This window comes from Podarcis tiliguerta, assembly GCF_965153285.1.
Source record: "Podarcis tiliguerta genome assembly, chromosome: 9".
Lineage (NCBI taxonomy): Eukaryota > Metazoa > Chordata > Lepidosauria > Squamata > Lacertidae > Podarcis > Podarcis tiliguerta.
This window is the reverse complement of record NC_139542.1, coordinates 59,669,091-59,686,061: the sequence shown is the minus strand read 5'-3', so window position 1 is coordinate 59,686,061 and position 16,971 is coordinate 59,669,091. Positions and strand designations below refer to the sequence as shown.

Here is a 16,971-nt window from a genome sequence, read left to right as displayed (position 1 = left end):
AAATAATTGTGTTGTTAAGGAAATCTGACCTATCTCCATGCAACATAAGCCTAGCTAATAAAGAGTTAGCATTTATTGATAATAGAAAAGCTGTCAACAGTTAGTCACAAGTGGACCAGGAAGTAAAATGATATCACAGTCTGATTCTCAATTATATTCTCTAATGTGGACAGCAATCCTGTGAACAAAGCTAGAACAGTGCCAGCCTATATGTGTATATTCGTAAGGGCTCAGCCAGGAGGCAAAAGTTTTAAGCTACTAGGATAACCATTATTTTAATAAAAGTTTCTTTTATTTTCATTTCTATTGGTCCAAAAAGAATACTTGTGTGTTAAATTATGTACACTATGCTACAAGACAGACGAGTCTCAGTCCTGTATTGGTCCCCATGTTGCAATGGTCTTCTTTGTAAACAATAACATCAATAAAAATTCAGATTGATTAGAGCTATTAGGGCAGGACTGCTGATTTAAGGCATGGGGCAATACCCTTAGACTCTGTTGTGTTCCATTCAGAGGACCCATGGGCATAGTAACTTATTTGATTGCAAAAGTAAGCAGTTACATCATTCCAGTTAAAATCAGAGGGACTGGAGTTACTTAATCAGCTGCATTATGCCTATGTTATGTAAAGCCTATTTCAGTTTTGTAACATGCATTTATGTCAAAGTTCTGATCATGTTCTCAAAAAGCCAAGGATATTGGCTTTGAATACTTTTAAAGCAAAGGATAAACATACTGTACTGATATCCTTGTCTTAAGCACATTTAATTGACTTAAATCTGATGCAAATGTGAAATTTATGTTGACTGGAACATAGATTTGTAGTGCAATGCTGTACATCAATTCAGAAGTACCCTTGAGTTCAATCATATTTATTCCCATATAAGTTTGTAAAGTGTTGCACCTTAAGTTCTATTATGTATCAAACAAAGAAACAAAGAGAGAGAAGTTTATATTTCTTTCTAGACTTTTTGTTACACATTGGTGGTGGTGTTGAAAATTGATTCTGAGTCATTTACTCACAACAATATTTACTTGGAAACAAGTCTCACTGAGTTCAGTAAGGCTTAGTCCTAAGTAGGTGTGCACAGGATTGTAGTCTCAGGGTTGTGCTTGAAAAGTACAGGTGTATCATGGTATTCCAAATTGTGCAACACAAGATAAAAAGATCTCAGTTCCATTCATCATGTTTTATTTGCCTGTTGATTGCTAAAAACTGCTCTTGAATGCATCTGCCAGTACAAACAGTGTTGGTGTCTGTGTGGGTCTCCAATTGCAATCCAAGCCTGAGACATTTCTGAAAGTCGTGTCAGGAAATTGGAACCTCTTTAGTTTGCCTTCACAGAAATAGCTGCAAGTCTGGGGAGTACTTTATCTGCAGCTTATATTTCAAAATAGTTTATAACTCTGGAGATGCTCCCACTACAGTTTCTCACTTGAATTTTTAGCTGAGAGATTGGGATTGGGGAGGAAAGTGAACTTTCTTCTAAATACCTTCCCTACGTTTTATTTTTAACTGTTTCCACCAATAACATCTCTCATAGACACCGACGGTTAATTTCTACAGAAATTGCTTATTATTAAATAAGTTGTACAAAACTGCATTTCCCAGTAGATATCATTTTTATATTTTTAATGATGCCCAAACCATATCCCATCTTGGAGGAAACACTAGGATATGATTTAGTGGTTACTGAGAACAAACACAGAATCCAAGGAATTCAAATAAAACTTCTTGATTAAAACCTGAACACTCAATTTGTTATCAAATTGGCCAACATTATTTTAAAATCTGTTTTCAGTGTGATGCAGACAGGATTATCAGTGATGCTATTAATGTATTGTCATGCAGTAAATGGTGTATCTGTGGCAATTCCAAAAGTAATGAAAGCTACAAGTTTGATTATTTTGGAACTGGGTCAGATGAAGCATCAATCCAATCTGGAAAGAGCTTTTTCTCTGATGTTAATGTTATTCTGGTGTTTCATGTGGATAAGGAGATGTTTTTTGATAGGATGGCTGCATTTTCTGCACATGAATTCAAAGAAAGGCCAACTATATGTGGCATTTCCCACACACCCTTTAGGGTTTTGTTGTTGTTGTTTTTCCCTTAGGGTTGCTTTCCTGCTTGAAGCTCACAGCAGAGGCTGGGTGGAAGAGAGGTCACCCTTGCTCATTCTGCAAGCAAGTTTACTCTAGTTGGCGGCTTCCATGCATTCATTTCAGGGGCTAACACTGAGGTCATGGTTGGAGCAGTTCATGTTGTGACATCTTTGGTATGAATCTGTGCTTCCATAAATGGGCTATACACACAGGTGCTACGAATTGCATGATTGTTTGGCATTTTGTTTTTGTATTTCATTTTCCCATTTCTTACCAGTTTCTAAGTTTAGACACTTTGCTTCAAAATAAAACTTACAGACATCTAACCATTCAGTGGTGACATTGGCATCTTCCCACAAAAAGTAGCATCCGGAACACCTTAAAGCCCCTTAAGCAAACACACAATTCCAGCTTCAGTTCCTACCAGATGCAGATGGTTTGCCATCTTCCTCCACAGAGAGGCATCTTCCCTAATCTGACTTCTTAAAGTACAGCCAGGATGTAGTGGTAGAGACCTGCTGGTTCATGAGCTAAATCTGGCCCATGGATAACCACCAAGTGGCCCACTGTTTACCCATCTCCTCCTTGGAGCTACAGCCTTGTGGCTAAAATAAACCTTTTAGTCCCAGACAACCTCCTTGGAGCAGACTCAGGAGGAAGAGGAACTGCCAAAATCACACAGGCTGTACACAAAGTCCCAGATTGTGAAGGTACTGGTAGGCGGCGGGCGAAAACATATCTCTCCAACCAGGCGTTCGGCTGATTAGCGCACTGTGGCTTTTTAAATGTGTTTGTGGGAGGTGGGTGGTTAGCGGTTTGTTTTTATTTTATTATGTGTTTTGTATTCTTGTTTTGTATTTTTCTGTTGTGCTGCCATAGGGTCTTCGGATGAAGGGTGGCCTACAAATTTAATAAACATTCCTAATAAGTATGGCAAGTGAATAAAAGGGAGAAGTAGCTTGACCCCCTTGGCTCTGTGCTTTCTTTGACCTGCATTGCCCATTGGTGCCAAGCCCTGAGTTGCCAATACATGAGTACAGTGTTTAGTGAAGTGGGTCAAATGACCCCCCCCTTTCCTGATTCAAGAGGAAAATGAACCCTGACTTCTAGATTTGAGGCAATGGCATGGCACTACTCGTGTGCTCCCTGTGTTCCCTCTGAACGCCTGGAACTAAAGACTACCATTGTTTGCCCACTTCCACCAGGACCTTTAAGGTAGCAGAACAGTCCAAGCCATGGAAGCCGAGTGTTGTGAAGCCCTTTGTCATGCTTCCATAAACCAGTAACTATACACAGATCTGAGGAGATGTCAGTTGGAAGGAAAGCAAAGAGTATGGCTGACCTGGCCCATATGGTCAATGTACGATAGGTACCTGGGGACCATTCTCTCTAGCATGGTCAGCTGTGGCTTTTGTTGCCGTTTTCTAGTGCAGCATTCCTCATGCCCAGCAGTTTTGCAGTTTCTGCAGTGTCATAAGACAAAACTTTTGGGGAGATTCAAAGGGTTTATTTTTCTTTGATTTCTTTGATTTTTTTTTTGGGAGGGCGCATGTCACTGTTTCAATGTCAGAGAATCCAAGCCCTAAAAGCTTCATGAAATACAAAAGCATCCTTCAGTTCTGTAACACTGGATGTATTATATAACTTTTCTGTGGTTAGAATAGGATTGCCAGTTAATATATGCTATCTCAACATGGCCCAGATTGGGTTTGATGTGAGGCTATGGGGAAGAGCCCACAGTTTCTGATAGGCCTGGAGCAGTCCACATTTTCTGGTAGGCCCAAGAGCAAGGCCCCACATAAAAGCCATGCATTCAGACTCAACAGCTTGCATTAAAGTTGTTGAGGTGTCGCTTTGTCCTCTACTTTTCTGGCAACCAGCTCCAAAGGTTTTTTTTAATGCAACTTTTTTTGCTTGGTTGGCTGCCTTATTCTCAGTGAAATCAGCCCTCATAGGAACAGCAAGTCTACTAAAGCTCTGGGCAATATACAGTTTGGCCTCCCTCTGGAGCAACTCTGTTCAGGCCTGGAATGATCTGTCATGAGCAAGGTTGTGGTGGTTGTTGTACTGACTGACCACTGAGTTCCCCTGGGAACTGTCTCCCTGGCAGCTGCTTTAAAAGGAAGTTCTGGTAGAGACTTGGAAGGTGAATGTGTACAAGGCAAAGTTTTCTATCTCAAGAATTCATCCAGCTACCCTGTTCAGTCTATCTCCATAACAGATTATAAAATGCTGTTTTCAAGAGCTTTAAAAACATTATACAGTGCATATGGCACAGTTTTGCTTTTTGCTTTTTTTATTTTTTATAATATATTATTGAGTTTTCCATTCATTTAAAATGACTATACAGTACCTTTGGAAATAGCATTGCTTAATCTATTCACAAGCTGCAATAAACATTAAAACACAAAGTTCTGTTTTAAGTATGTCTGTACTGCTAAACTTTCTTTGGAGGAGAGGAGGTGGAACAAATGGACAAACATTAAGGGGAGGTAAATAAAAATAAATTATTGAATACCTAAATACATTCCAGCTAGCTCCACACAAATAAACCTTTTTGAACTTGCAGACTTAATTTTTACTATGCAACTGGGAGACAGAAATGTTATAACATGGTCAGGAGTCCCCAGTCTTACGGCCAGAAGCCAATCTTTGCTGCTAATTGTTCATTGTCCAGTGTACACTTACCATTTATAGGGATATTCCAGAATAGCGTCGGGTGCTTTTTAAGCCTTTTCTTTTATTGCAAAACAACAACAACAACTTTTGTGAAAGATCCTCAATGGATCCTCAATATTTTCATCTATCTGGAATATGTACAAGCAGGACTTTTTTTCAGCAGAGCTCACAGGAGCTCAGCTCCAGCACCTCTCAAGTGTGCACCATTGCCATTCTAAGAGAACAAGGGAGAAGTTCGTGGTGAGCGAACCTTTTCTAAAAAATAGCACTGTGTACAAGCACATTTTTTCTGGTTTATTTGTGGTTTGGGGTTGATGGGCATGCCTTGGGAGACATCTGTTTTGTGCTACTTCTCTCTGACCTTTGCAAGCTGTCAGTTTGTGACATCGACAGATGGAGATGATGTTGAGTCAAAGCTCTGCCCATGACAACATTCGTTAGCTGCAGACAAAATTTCATCACAACAACCAAGTTCGCCATAGCTCAGGCTGACGTACCTTCGAATCTCCTATTCTGTATTACCACAAGGTTAGAATTCCAAAATGCTAGGCATTTAAAAAATAATAATTAAAATTCCATGAAACGGCTGTAGCTTTATGCATGCTCATAACGATGATGTTTACTGCTGGAGGATCATGAGGGTATGTATGGAGTGTGATTAGAGCCACAGAACTTTTCTCAACTTGGACACAACCCACCGTTAGTGCAGAAAGGAAAACCCTGCACTCACTCTCTAATAACAGCAGCTTGTGACCAATGGTACAGACAGTCAGCTCCACATTCACTCTTTAAAACGTTGGGTCAAGCAGCACAGTAAGAGGTAAGAGCAGAAAGGCCTTGCCTTTCTAACGCTGTGTAAATAACATCATTCATAAAGCACCTGAGATTTGCTAAGTGCTGTACACAGATTACAGTCATTGCCCATATGCTTACATTTAAAAGACAGGAAACAGAATGAAAAAAGAAGGGAAAGGAAAGTTATATAGTTCTTATAATGAGCAGCTTGGAAGGAAGCAGCTGGTGTCTCACCCAAGGCTATGGAGTGGCTCCTGCTGACCCATCTTCCTCTCTGTCATGAAATGGCTGCGTTATTCTTCTTCTTCTTAAAACTATTAATTAAATCTGTTAGTCGCTTTATCTTACACAGGGTAATCCAAAGTGATTTACAACCAAATAAACGTACAGACGCTAAACCTCACATAGTTACTTTAAAACCAAGAGTAAAGAGAAATACGTTAAAAACATCCCACCCAATTCTAAAAGGTCACAAATAGTTAAAGGCCAAAGGCCATGTTTTGCCTGGTGTTTAAAGATATATAATGATGGTACCAGGCAAGCCTCCCTGGACAGGGCATTCCACAAATGGGAAGCCATTACAGTCTGTTCTTGTGTTGCTACCCTCTGGATCTTTCATAAAGGAGGCACACAAAGAAGGGCCTCAGATCATGAGTACAGGTTCAGGTTGGTTTGTATGGGGAGAGGCGACTCTTGAGAAGAGATGTTTAAGACAGCTCATCTCTTGTCCAAGCCAATAGACTGGGCTTTGCCATGCTATTCCTTCCTGCCATGTGAAAATACTGGCATGGCAGTGAATAAATCTGAAAGTAAACTAATCTGATGTATCACATCTGATCTCACATTTCTTCTAGAACCAGAAGCCTGCAACCAAGAAATTTATTCAATGTATGATGTAGACTCATCCCAACATTCATTGGCAGCTGCTAACATTTTAAATTTATAGGCCTTGCTGTTTTTCGTCACAGCACTTATTTAGGAATGTTTGCAGAGTGCCATTACACATAAGCAGAGTGCAAACCCAACACCATCAATTATTCTCTGCACATCTATGGACAGGGAAAGAGCTTCTATGTAAGAGGAGGGTCCATGTATAATTTTCAGACAAGATTGACTCATACCTCTTATTTAGAAATTAAGCCATACTGCATGAAATCTATTCATCTACATGTCTGTTGCCAAAAAGCTAAACACACAAAACATTTTAAAATGTGAGGAAAGCTTGCTTCTAGTTGCACACGGTCCCTCCCACCCGCACCGCCCAACAAAAGCTATTTAACATTCAAAAAGCAATTCAACATTCCTTTTTTCAGAGGAGGAAGAAAATGGCACTTAAGGTACATTACTTCACTATTACCAAAATTCATTATATTTTGCAAAATATGTTTAAAAATAAAGTACAGGACAAGCGTCCAATATATATTTCATGTTAATATTGCAAAAATCACTATTCCACTGTTGCTCCAATATTGATGTACTAGTGGAGGCTGCAGTCCCTACCATGTCTACTCGGAAGTAAGTGGGGCTAGGACTGCAGCTGTTAGCAGAAAGACAAGAAACGAATTCACTGAATTTGGGGGTTTTGCGTTTATTTTCAATTAGCAGTGACACTATTTATTTGTAAGTTGGAATATTTCTAGAAAGTCCTATTAATGGCTGTGTTGTTGGGAGACTGTGCGTGTTGTTTTAAGTAAGTCCTATGAATGCTCTCTTTTATTCAGAACTCCTTAAAAGTTGCCAGCATATGTTCATAACTGCCCTCTTTGGCATGTTATTGCAGTTTTCTCTTAAATAAAAAAAAACCTGCCCCGTTTCACAACTTCCTGAGTGATCTACAGAGCAGGACTTTGTTGGTACTTTCTTTAACTGCCACTCCCTGGGAGTAGGTGGAGTCGTCTTTTGAAAGCAGCCTATAGAAAATCTCACTCCTGCGCGTAACCCACCCAGCCTTTTCCTTCCTTGCAATGAATCTCTGCGATAGACTGTGGAATTGTGTGCGAGAGACCAGTGACCTCATAGTTGCTTGCAGAGCTTGGAAGGAGCGTGGTTTTCTGCAGCATGGAGCGAATAGTCTGAAAGAAGTGCTTTCTTGTTTCTCAGTAAATGAGCTTACTGCTCGAGGCAGATGCGGGAGAGGGCGGTTTTATGAGAGCGCAAACGCTGAAAGAGGAGAGGAGAAAGTGGCTGGGATTGCAACTTTCCGCACACTGCTGCATCTGCCCTTGTTAGGATGTCACCATTGTTCAACTGGGTGGCGAAGGTAGGAGGAGTTTTAAACTTCATTCATCTCATTTCTTTCTATTTAGATATGCAGATCAATGGCTATGTTTTGATGGTGGGGTGCTGCAAGAGAAAAATGCAGCTGGAGAGAGAACGTTTAGTTAGAGGAAAGTTAAGTGGCTTTTTAAAATGTGCAAAATCTGTGTGAAAACGCCTAACAGTACAACCATTATATATGTTTACTTGGAAGACAGTGCCACAGTGTTCAGTGTGAATTATTCTCCAAAATTTGTGTTTAGGACTGCAGAAGAAGCTAGAATTCGTGTGTTCCAGCGAATTTGTAGGAGTTGGTGTATGAACATTTTAGTATTTATATTGTAAAAGAAGACAATTTGCATCAGTTTAAATCTGGCCATTCTTGTTGTTCTGAATAAACATAGTTCACCTAGTCTGCTCCAGAAATTGAAAGAGTCCTTTGGGGTAGCTTCAGACTACGCTTGGAGATGGACAGCCCATAAGCAATAGTGGCAGAGGTTGTTTATGTTTTAGTTATTTGTCCTGGAGTGTTGATAGCAGCTTTCACTGTAACTCAGCTTTCTTCCAAGTGTGGACGCTGAGCAGCTCAAAGGGTTAAATGGGATAAGTGGGGTTTTTTGTGCCTCTGAGGAATTAATAAACTGATGACCAGTTCTGGTTTGTGATTCAAAATGCAAATGTGAGACAACCCAAAAAACACATCCTAGAAGTGAATTGAAAAATGAGGACATAAATCTTGGACATAAGTTATTTGACATTTATCTCATTTTCTTATGAGTACTCATTTTACTATGGAATATAATACCTTCAATTTCTTCCTCAAGAGTGTGTGTAGTAACTTATTTCATGTGTGCTAATATCTTTGAACACCTCAAGAAAATGAAGTTAGTGAAAATTGATGCATTCCTTTTCTTTTATTGTCCAAAAAGGCATAATCCTCTCTATTAAATGACTAAAACAGCTGCTTATTTTTTATCACCTTTGTACCTCACCACTGGGTCTTGTATAAAGGGTGTGTTCTGTATACTCAAGTAAGCAGTAGTTTATTCTTCTTCCTGTTCTTTATTCTGTGTTCAAATTTCCTGTCCTGACTGGAATTGAAAATTCTGAGCCTTGCTAGTGCCCACAGGAATTTCCATGTTTCTAACTGGAGAGTGAAGTATCTAACCACTTGGATTCTTACTTTCTGTCACATGGATTTGTGAATGAAATATCTATCCACTTACTGTTGTCTTGGATTCTTACTGTTGTCACTAGGCTACCTTCGGTTGTCCTGAAGGAAACGGGCAAGTTTCTAAACATAATCTCAGGATTGTTCCTCTTGCCATATATATACACTTAAGTGACATTTTGAAGTAACAAAGTAGGATAAGTATTTTTTCTTGATCTGTTCTTGGCACCCGCCTGTCTCTGGAGACAGTGAAGGAGTGTGCCTTATCTTTGTCACATGAACAAATTAAGCATATTGGAGTTTAGAGTAGGAGTATTGACAAAATGGGAGAAAGTAAAGATATACAATACTATGTTGGCCACAATATGTTGTACAGTTAACTGATTGTTGCTGGACTACAAATCCCTCGCCAAGCTGACTGTGGCTGATGGAGTCAAATAATGTCTGGAGGGCCACATGTTAGCCATCCCTGCTTTACAGCTTTCGTTATATCCCGTTCCTGCTGCCACCGCCCATGATTTCTCTATACCAGGTTTCCCCAACCTGATGTGCTTCGGATGTCTTGGATGACAGCTCTCATCATCCCTGTCCATTGACCATGCTGGCTGCAACTGATGGAGTCCACCAGCAGCTGGAGGGGCCAAAACTACTCTACTCTAGGCTGTTGTTCTGTTTTACAGATGAGGAACAGAGAATTTGCTAATGCCATGAGTCATTACCCAATCAGAAGAGAGTCCTTGTACACCCAGGAGTGACCTAGTTCTAACCTTTTACAGCACAGTAGCCTTTACAGCAAACTTAAGTGTTAAAAAATACATGTCAAAGCCTTTCCCTTAATTCTGTTCTAAATTGATAACTTTTAAGTTACTTTTCACTAACCTTCCCCGTCTCCTTTTGACTAAAGCATTAACCATTCTAAATCTGTTCATTAAAACAATTATTTGAACATTTGGAATTCGTGGGTGAAAATATTAGCCCCTTCTACATCAGCTCTATTTTGGGTCATCCTTTTCCCTTTGTTGACAAATATTTCAAATTTAAAGAGTGGGAAGCATGTGGCTTACTGAGAATCAAAAGACGTTTTCCATCAAGACACTCTGGCAAACTGTCTGCAAAAAGCCAAAGGCCTGGCATTTTTCCAGATGTTCAGTAAATAAGGGGGAAAGGCTTAGGTCTTCAAAAAAATAATGATGATGATGCACTCAGTCAGCAAAAGAGGGCTCCACAATTCACAGCATTGTTCTTGAAAATATCACAGGTGTGAGTGTTGGAAGCAGACTGTGGTATTAGAGTTCCAAAAGGGGCAATGGAACTCATGGACTGCCAAGCATTTCCAGGCAATACTGGTCCAGATTAAAGAAGTTACCTTGGATTAACAGCTCCTTAACACCAAACTGGGAGAGGGTGCAGGGACACAATCTGGCTTGCTGATGGTGGCAATGGAAACATGGAAAGGCACTGGAAGAGGATTTTTAGGACTGTATCAGACCTGGGCAAATAATAGATCACATTAGAATGCTCTTTGGTACAGCAAGGTAGGAGGTAGCTAAGGACGTTAAGGAGCTCGTGGATAGGAAGGTTGTGGAACATTGTCAGTAGAAGAACTCATACATAATAGCAGAGAAATAAAAATATGGTACCCATTTATAGTTTAATGGCATTAAAGATTCATAATCTGGAACATTTTCACAAAGTGTGCTGCTCTGTATCCCATTTTTAGGACCAGAATACAAAAGTCTTATAGGGAGTTTTCTCTCCTAAATTATGTGCAACAAACATGTAGATTGTCATGTATGGCAGCTGCATGTACAGGTGTTTCACTGCATATATCCATAGTAGCAGTTGACTTTCTGGAATGCATTAATACATCTATGCAGTTTAAAAATAAATAAATAGAGCCGACGAAAGGCTCTGCATGCGTGTGTAAGAGAAAGAGAGAGGAGAGAATGAATTTCAGTCCTCTGTATTGACGAGCCAGAGGGGCTTCATTAACATTTGCCTTAAGTGCACTGGTTTTACAGCAGTGTTACCTGCAGCAAACATTAGGTGTGTGAAGGCAAATGCATACCTCTGCCTCCTCAAACCCCACATTATCTTTTATACCATACTCAGATTGTACTTTATCCCTTCTGCGACAGGGCTCTTCTGCTTTTGACAGTAAACCTGTTTGCCTCTGTTCATCCCCCAATCTGTTATCAGCTACTGCAGCCTGTTTTTTACTAGTCAGCAACAGTGTTAAGCAGAGAGGTACAAGACTTCTTTCACACATGATCAAACTAAAATTGAAAACAAACAGGTAGAGAAGCCATGCAGTGGTTATGGCTGCAGCAGGTTATGCTTAGCTGTCCTACTTACTTTTTAAAAAAAACACACACACATTTTTCATAAACTTGCTTTGCAAAATATGTATGAGTTGTGTTAGTAGTTCAACCTGAGAAGGGAAAAAACCCTGTAATTGGTCTGTATCTTCTCTGTGTGCAGCTGACCATCATTATCCTCCCTTGAAATGCTTGTTTGGCAAACATGTTCTTTATCTTCCAAAGGAATTTGATGTTTGTTAAAGAGAGACTCCTCCACCATTAATAACTTGCATACAGGAGCCAAGAAAATGGCAAGATCTTGCCTCTGGATAGCAAAATATCACTTTCATGTTTCCATTGCTCTGTGTCACCATGCATACTGTTGGGACTGTTTTAATTCCCATAGTAACTGCTGAAGTGGCTAATTAACATAGAGAAAAGAAATGTATAACAATCTCCATAGTATTTGCAGGATCTGAATATAGTAAAGTATCATGGAAGAGCAAAAGATCCTAGGCAGTTACTGTTTATGGAGCCAAACTGACCTTTGAGAGACACTGGATAAACAGTCCTTTAATTATCATTTTACAGCACTAATGTGAGAGTTACTGAGCCATTTCCTGTGTAACCTGCAGCATGAAAGCTCAGAGACTATGACCTCAGTCATAGGGAGGAGAGAATAGATACTTCATCTTGCTCCTCTTCACTCCTAGCAGCCACAGCCTGCAGGGATCCTCTTTTCCTTAGTCAGCTTTTCATACTGTCACTGGTATCATGGCTGCCCTTTATTGAACCTTTGCCAATGCAGTAGTGGACCAGGGAACCTGCTCTGGCCTGGATTTTAGGGTCAATCGAAAAGTTTCTTTGGGGTTTTCATAGAATCATAGAATCATAGAATCATAGAGTTGGAAGAGACCACAAGGGTCATCGAGTCCAACCCCCTGCCAAGCAGGAAACACCATCAGAGCACTCCTGACATATGGTTGTCAAGCCTCTGCTTAAAGACCTCCAAAGAAGGAGACTCCACCACACTCCTTGGCAGCAAATTCCACTGTCGAACAGCTCTTACTGTCAGGAAGTTCTTCCTAATGTTTAGGTGGAATCTTCTTTCTTGTAGTTTGTATCCATTGCTCCGTGTCCGCTTCTCTGGAGCAGCAGAAAACAACCTTTCTCCCTCCTCTATGTGACATCCTTTTATATATTTGAACATGGCTATCATATCACCCCTTAACCTCCTCTTCTCCAGGCTAAACATGCCCAGCTCCCTTAGCCGATCCTCATAAGGCATTGTTTCCAGGCCTTTGACCATTTTGGTTGCCCTCCTCTGTACACGTTCTAGTTTGTCAGTGTCCTTCTTGAACTGTGGTGCCCAGAACTGGACACAGTACTCCAGGTGAGGTCTGACCAGAGCAGAATACAGTGGCACTATAACTTCCCTTGATCTAGATGCTATACTCCTATTGATGCAGCCCAGAATTGCATTGGCTTTTTTAGCTGCCGCGTCACACTGTTGGCTCATGTTAAGTTTGTGGTCAACCAAGACTCCTAGATCCTTTTCACATGTACTGCTCTCAAGCCAGGTGTCACCCATCTTGTATTTGTGCCTCTCATTTTTTTTGCCCAAGTGCAATACTTTACATTTCTCCCTGTTAAAATTCATCTTGTTTGTTTTGGCCCAGTTCTCTAATCTGTCAAGGTCGTTTTGAAGTGTGATCCTGTCTTCTGGGGTGTTAGCCACCCCTCCCAGTTTGGTGTCATCTGCAAATTTGATCAGGATGCCCTTGAGTCCATCATCCAAGTCGTTGATAAAGATGTTGAATAAGACCGGGCCCAAGACAGAACCCTGTGGCACCCCACTAGTCACTCTTCTCCAGGATGAAGAGGAACCATTGATGAGCACCCTTTGGGTCCGGTCAGTCAGCCAGTTACAAATCCACTGAGTGGTAGCATAGTCAAGACCGCATTTTACCAGCTTCTTTACAAGAATATCATGGGGCACCTTGTCAAATGCCTTGCTGAAATCAAGGTAGACTACATCCACTGCGTTCCCTTCATCTACCAGGCTTGTAATTCTGTCAAAAAATGAGATCAGGTTAGTCTGACATGACTTATTTTTCAGAAATCCATGCTGACTATTGGTGATCACAGCATTCCTTTCTAGGTGCTCACAGATTGTTTGCTTAATGATCTGCTCCAGAATCTTCCCTGGTATTGATGTTAGACTGACTGGGCGGTAATTATTTGGGTCCTCTCTTTTCCCCTTTTTGAAAATAGGGACAACATTTGCCCTCCTCCAGTCTGCCGGGACTTCGCCTGTTCTCCAGGAATTCTCAAAGATGACTGCCAGTGGTTCTGAGATCACATCTGCCAGTTCTTTTAATACTCTTGGATGCAGTTCATCTGGCCCTGGAGACTTGAATACATCTAAACTAGCCAAGTATTCTTGTACTATCTCCTTAGTTATTCTGGGCTGTGTTTCCTCTGCTGAATCATTTCCTCCAAATTCTTCAGGTCGGGCATTGTTTTCTTTATCGGAGAAGACTGAGGCAAAGAAGGCATTGAGGAGTTCAGCCCTTTCTGTGTCCCCTGTTTGCATTTCACCATCTTCTCCTCTGAGTGACCCCACTGTTTCTTTGTTCTTCCTTTTGCTACGAACATACCCATAGAAGCCTTTTTTGTTGCTTTTAACCTCTCTAGCAAGCCTGAGTTCATTCTGTGCTTTAGCTTTTCTGACTTTGTGTCTACACGTGCTGGCTATTTGTTTGAATTCCTCTTTGGTGGTTTCCCCCCTTTTCCATTTTTTGTACACATCCTTTTTTAATCTTAACTCAGTTAAAAGTTCTTTAGATAGCCACCCTGGCTTCTTTAGGCACCTTCCATGTTTCCGTCTCATTGGTATTGCCTGAAGTTGTGCTTTTACTATCTCCCTCTTAACAAACTCCCAGCCATCATGAACTCCCTTTCCTTTTAGTATTACTGTCCATGGGATCTCACCCAGCACTTCCCTAAGTTTTATGAAGTCGGCTTTCTTAAAGTCAAGAAATTGAGTCCTAGTATGCTTGGCTGCTCCTTTCCGTTGTATAGTAAACTTCAGAAGAGCATGATCACTTGCGCCTAATGATCCTTCCACTTCTACCCCATTAACCAGGTCATCGACATTGGTTAGGACCAGATCTAAAATGGCTGTTCCTCTTGTTGCTCCTCCCACTTTCTGGACAATGAAGTTGTCTGCAAGGCCAGTGAGGAATCTGTTTGACCTTATGCTCTTGGCTGAGTTTGACCTCCAACAAATATCTGGGTAATTGAAGTCCCCCATTACTACTATCTCCCTTCCTTTTGCATGCTTGGCCATCTGTTCCAGGAAGGCATCATCTATGTCCTCCGTTTGGCTTGGGGATCTATAGTAAACTCCCACAATGAGGTCACTATTATTCTTCTCTCCCTTAATTTTGACCCAAATGCTCTCACTTTGGCTTTGAGGTTCTAAATCTTGGATCTCTTCACAGGTATACACATCCCTGACATATAACGCCACTCCTCCTCCTTTCTTGTCTGGTCTGTTTCTCTGAAATAGATTGTATCCCTCCATTTTTACATTCCAATCGTGGGACTTATCCCACCAGGTTTCAGTGATGCCTATTATGTCATATTTAGTTTGCTGTACCAAGAGCTCAAGCTCATCTTGTTTATTTCCCATGCTTTGTGCATTAGTGTACAGACATTGAAGTCCATTAGTCATTCCCCCGTGTCTCTTATTTAAGGATTTTTTCCTCCCACCACTAGGTCTGCTTGCTGTTTGCTCCATTTGGTCTATGACATTTGGATGATCATCTTCATCAATTAATAGACTCCTACCTTCAGGAGCACTGTCTCCCTCCCCCACATTAGTCAGTTTAAAGCCCTCCTGATGAGGTTTCTTAGTTTTTTGGCAAAAACATTCCTCCCAACCGTTGTGAGGTGCAGCCCATCGCTTGCCAGAAGTCCATCCTCAAGAAACTGCAGTCCGTGATCTAAGAATCCAAACCGTTCCTGTTTACACCATTTGCGAAGCCAGCTGTTTACTTCCACTATTTTCCTCTCTCTCCCTGGGCCACGTCGTTCAACAACAACAACTTTTGGGGTGTCGTTGTCTTTCCTTTTTGAAATATGGCAACCCTATCTAAACAGATTTTGACTAGTCTGTTTTACATATGAATAAATCTACAGGGAAAACTGTGGCCTTTGAGGAACTGTTAAGACTACAACTTCCATTATCTCTGACCACTGCTGTCTGGGATTGATGGGAGTTAGAGTCCAACACCATCTGAATGGAAAAAACGTTCCTCATCCTTGGTTTATCCTGTTTATATGAACACTAGGTTTTGAATTTGTAAAGACTTGCTAGTGCTTGACCAGTTATAGAAACATAATGGTCTGTGCAGCTCATTCTGGCTCGAGATCAGCTTGTTCATTTGGGAATCAATATCGACGCAACAGTAGCTCCTTTGAGGAATTCGCTCTTACTTCGTTTAAATGATTTAAATGAGGCATTGAAAATAGGAACATGAATTATTGAAATGGTCACTCGTAAAAGCTCCCTAATTAGAATTTTAAAGGAAAGGAGCGATCAGGATGATAAAAGAGGGGTTGTAGGAAAGAGCCATAGCTTCAAGTCACCCTCAAATACAATAATTTAAAATTTAACAAATGACTACTCAGGCTCAATCCTATGCATGTTTAGGGTTGGATAAGTCTCAGTGAACTCAGTGGTGTTTGCCTCTTAATCGTCATGTATAGGACTTCAGCCAGAAGGCTTTTAGCATTTGTTTTGCTCAAATTAGTCCATTTCCATTTTAATGTAACCTGAGCTAGGCCCAACTATTGTGGATACTCCTCTAAACCCTCTGCAGACCAAGGGGATTGTTTGGGTAGAAAGAAGGACATATCAAAATCTGTGCTGGATGTCATAATCTGAATCCTATACACATCAACTGCCAGAGGCTGATATGGATGGAATTAAAATAGGATGGATTTATCTTTTGGCTGCCCCAGGTTAAAATGGGCACTCAGAAACTCTTATTTTCAAATGCCCTATGAAAAGCAGCATCTGCCTTTTACATTTAAGAAGCAGTTTATATACTGCTGGCTACTAGTCATTCAGTCAGGGAGAACTAGCACCCAATATAGAACCACACTACATCTGCAATAGCATCTTCATTTCTGCTATGTTCCAATGCTATTTTCCATGTAGAAATAAACGCTGTTAACACCTGTTCCCCACCCCTCACACTATCAGCTTGGAAACTGCATTTACTGGATTGTTATTTGTACAAAATAGTAGTTCAGTCTGCTAGGCTTCCTGCCGTTAGAGAAAGATGGTGATCTGTACGTTTCCAAAACATGACTGTAGCCTATGTAAAGCAGTACAAGCTTCCTGTGTGTGAGGTCAGGTGTTTAATCTTGGCATCTGCACTTAGTTTTGAGTTTAAAGGGCTTTTAGAAATCTCTGCCTGACATCCTAAAGTGTTGTTACTAGTCAAAGCCAATAGTCAATACAGGCCTGACTCACAACATGACAGCCTCTTGTATACTTAGCTATGGCTTAACAATGAAAGCGGGACACTTTTATTTTCTTTCATCATCATCATCATCATCATTATTATTAACTGAATTTATATACCACCCT

At 40.7% G+C, this 16,971-nt stretch overlaps 1 protein-coding gene and 1 long non-coding RNA gene across 7 annotated transcripts in view; both read left to right on the top strand.

Moving 5' to 3' along the window:
• TBC1D1 (TBC1 domain family member 1) overlaps positions 1–16,971 on the top strand; it is an 81,416-nt gene that overhangs the window by 16,498 nt on the left and 47,947 nt on the right. The gene's annotated exons all lie outside the window — the stretch shown is intronic.
• LOC310657424 lies at positions 159–5,725 on the top strand. The gene is made up of 2 exons (XR_014501771.1): positions 159–1,047; positions 1,084–5,725. It is a non-coding gene; the product is annotated as an uncharacterized lncRNA (long non-coding RNA).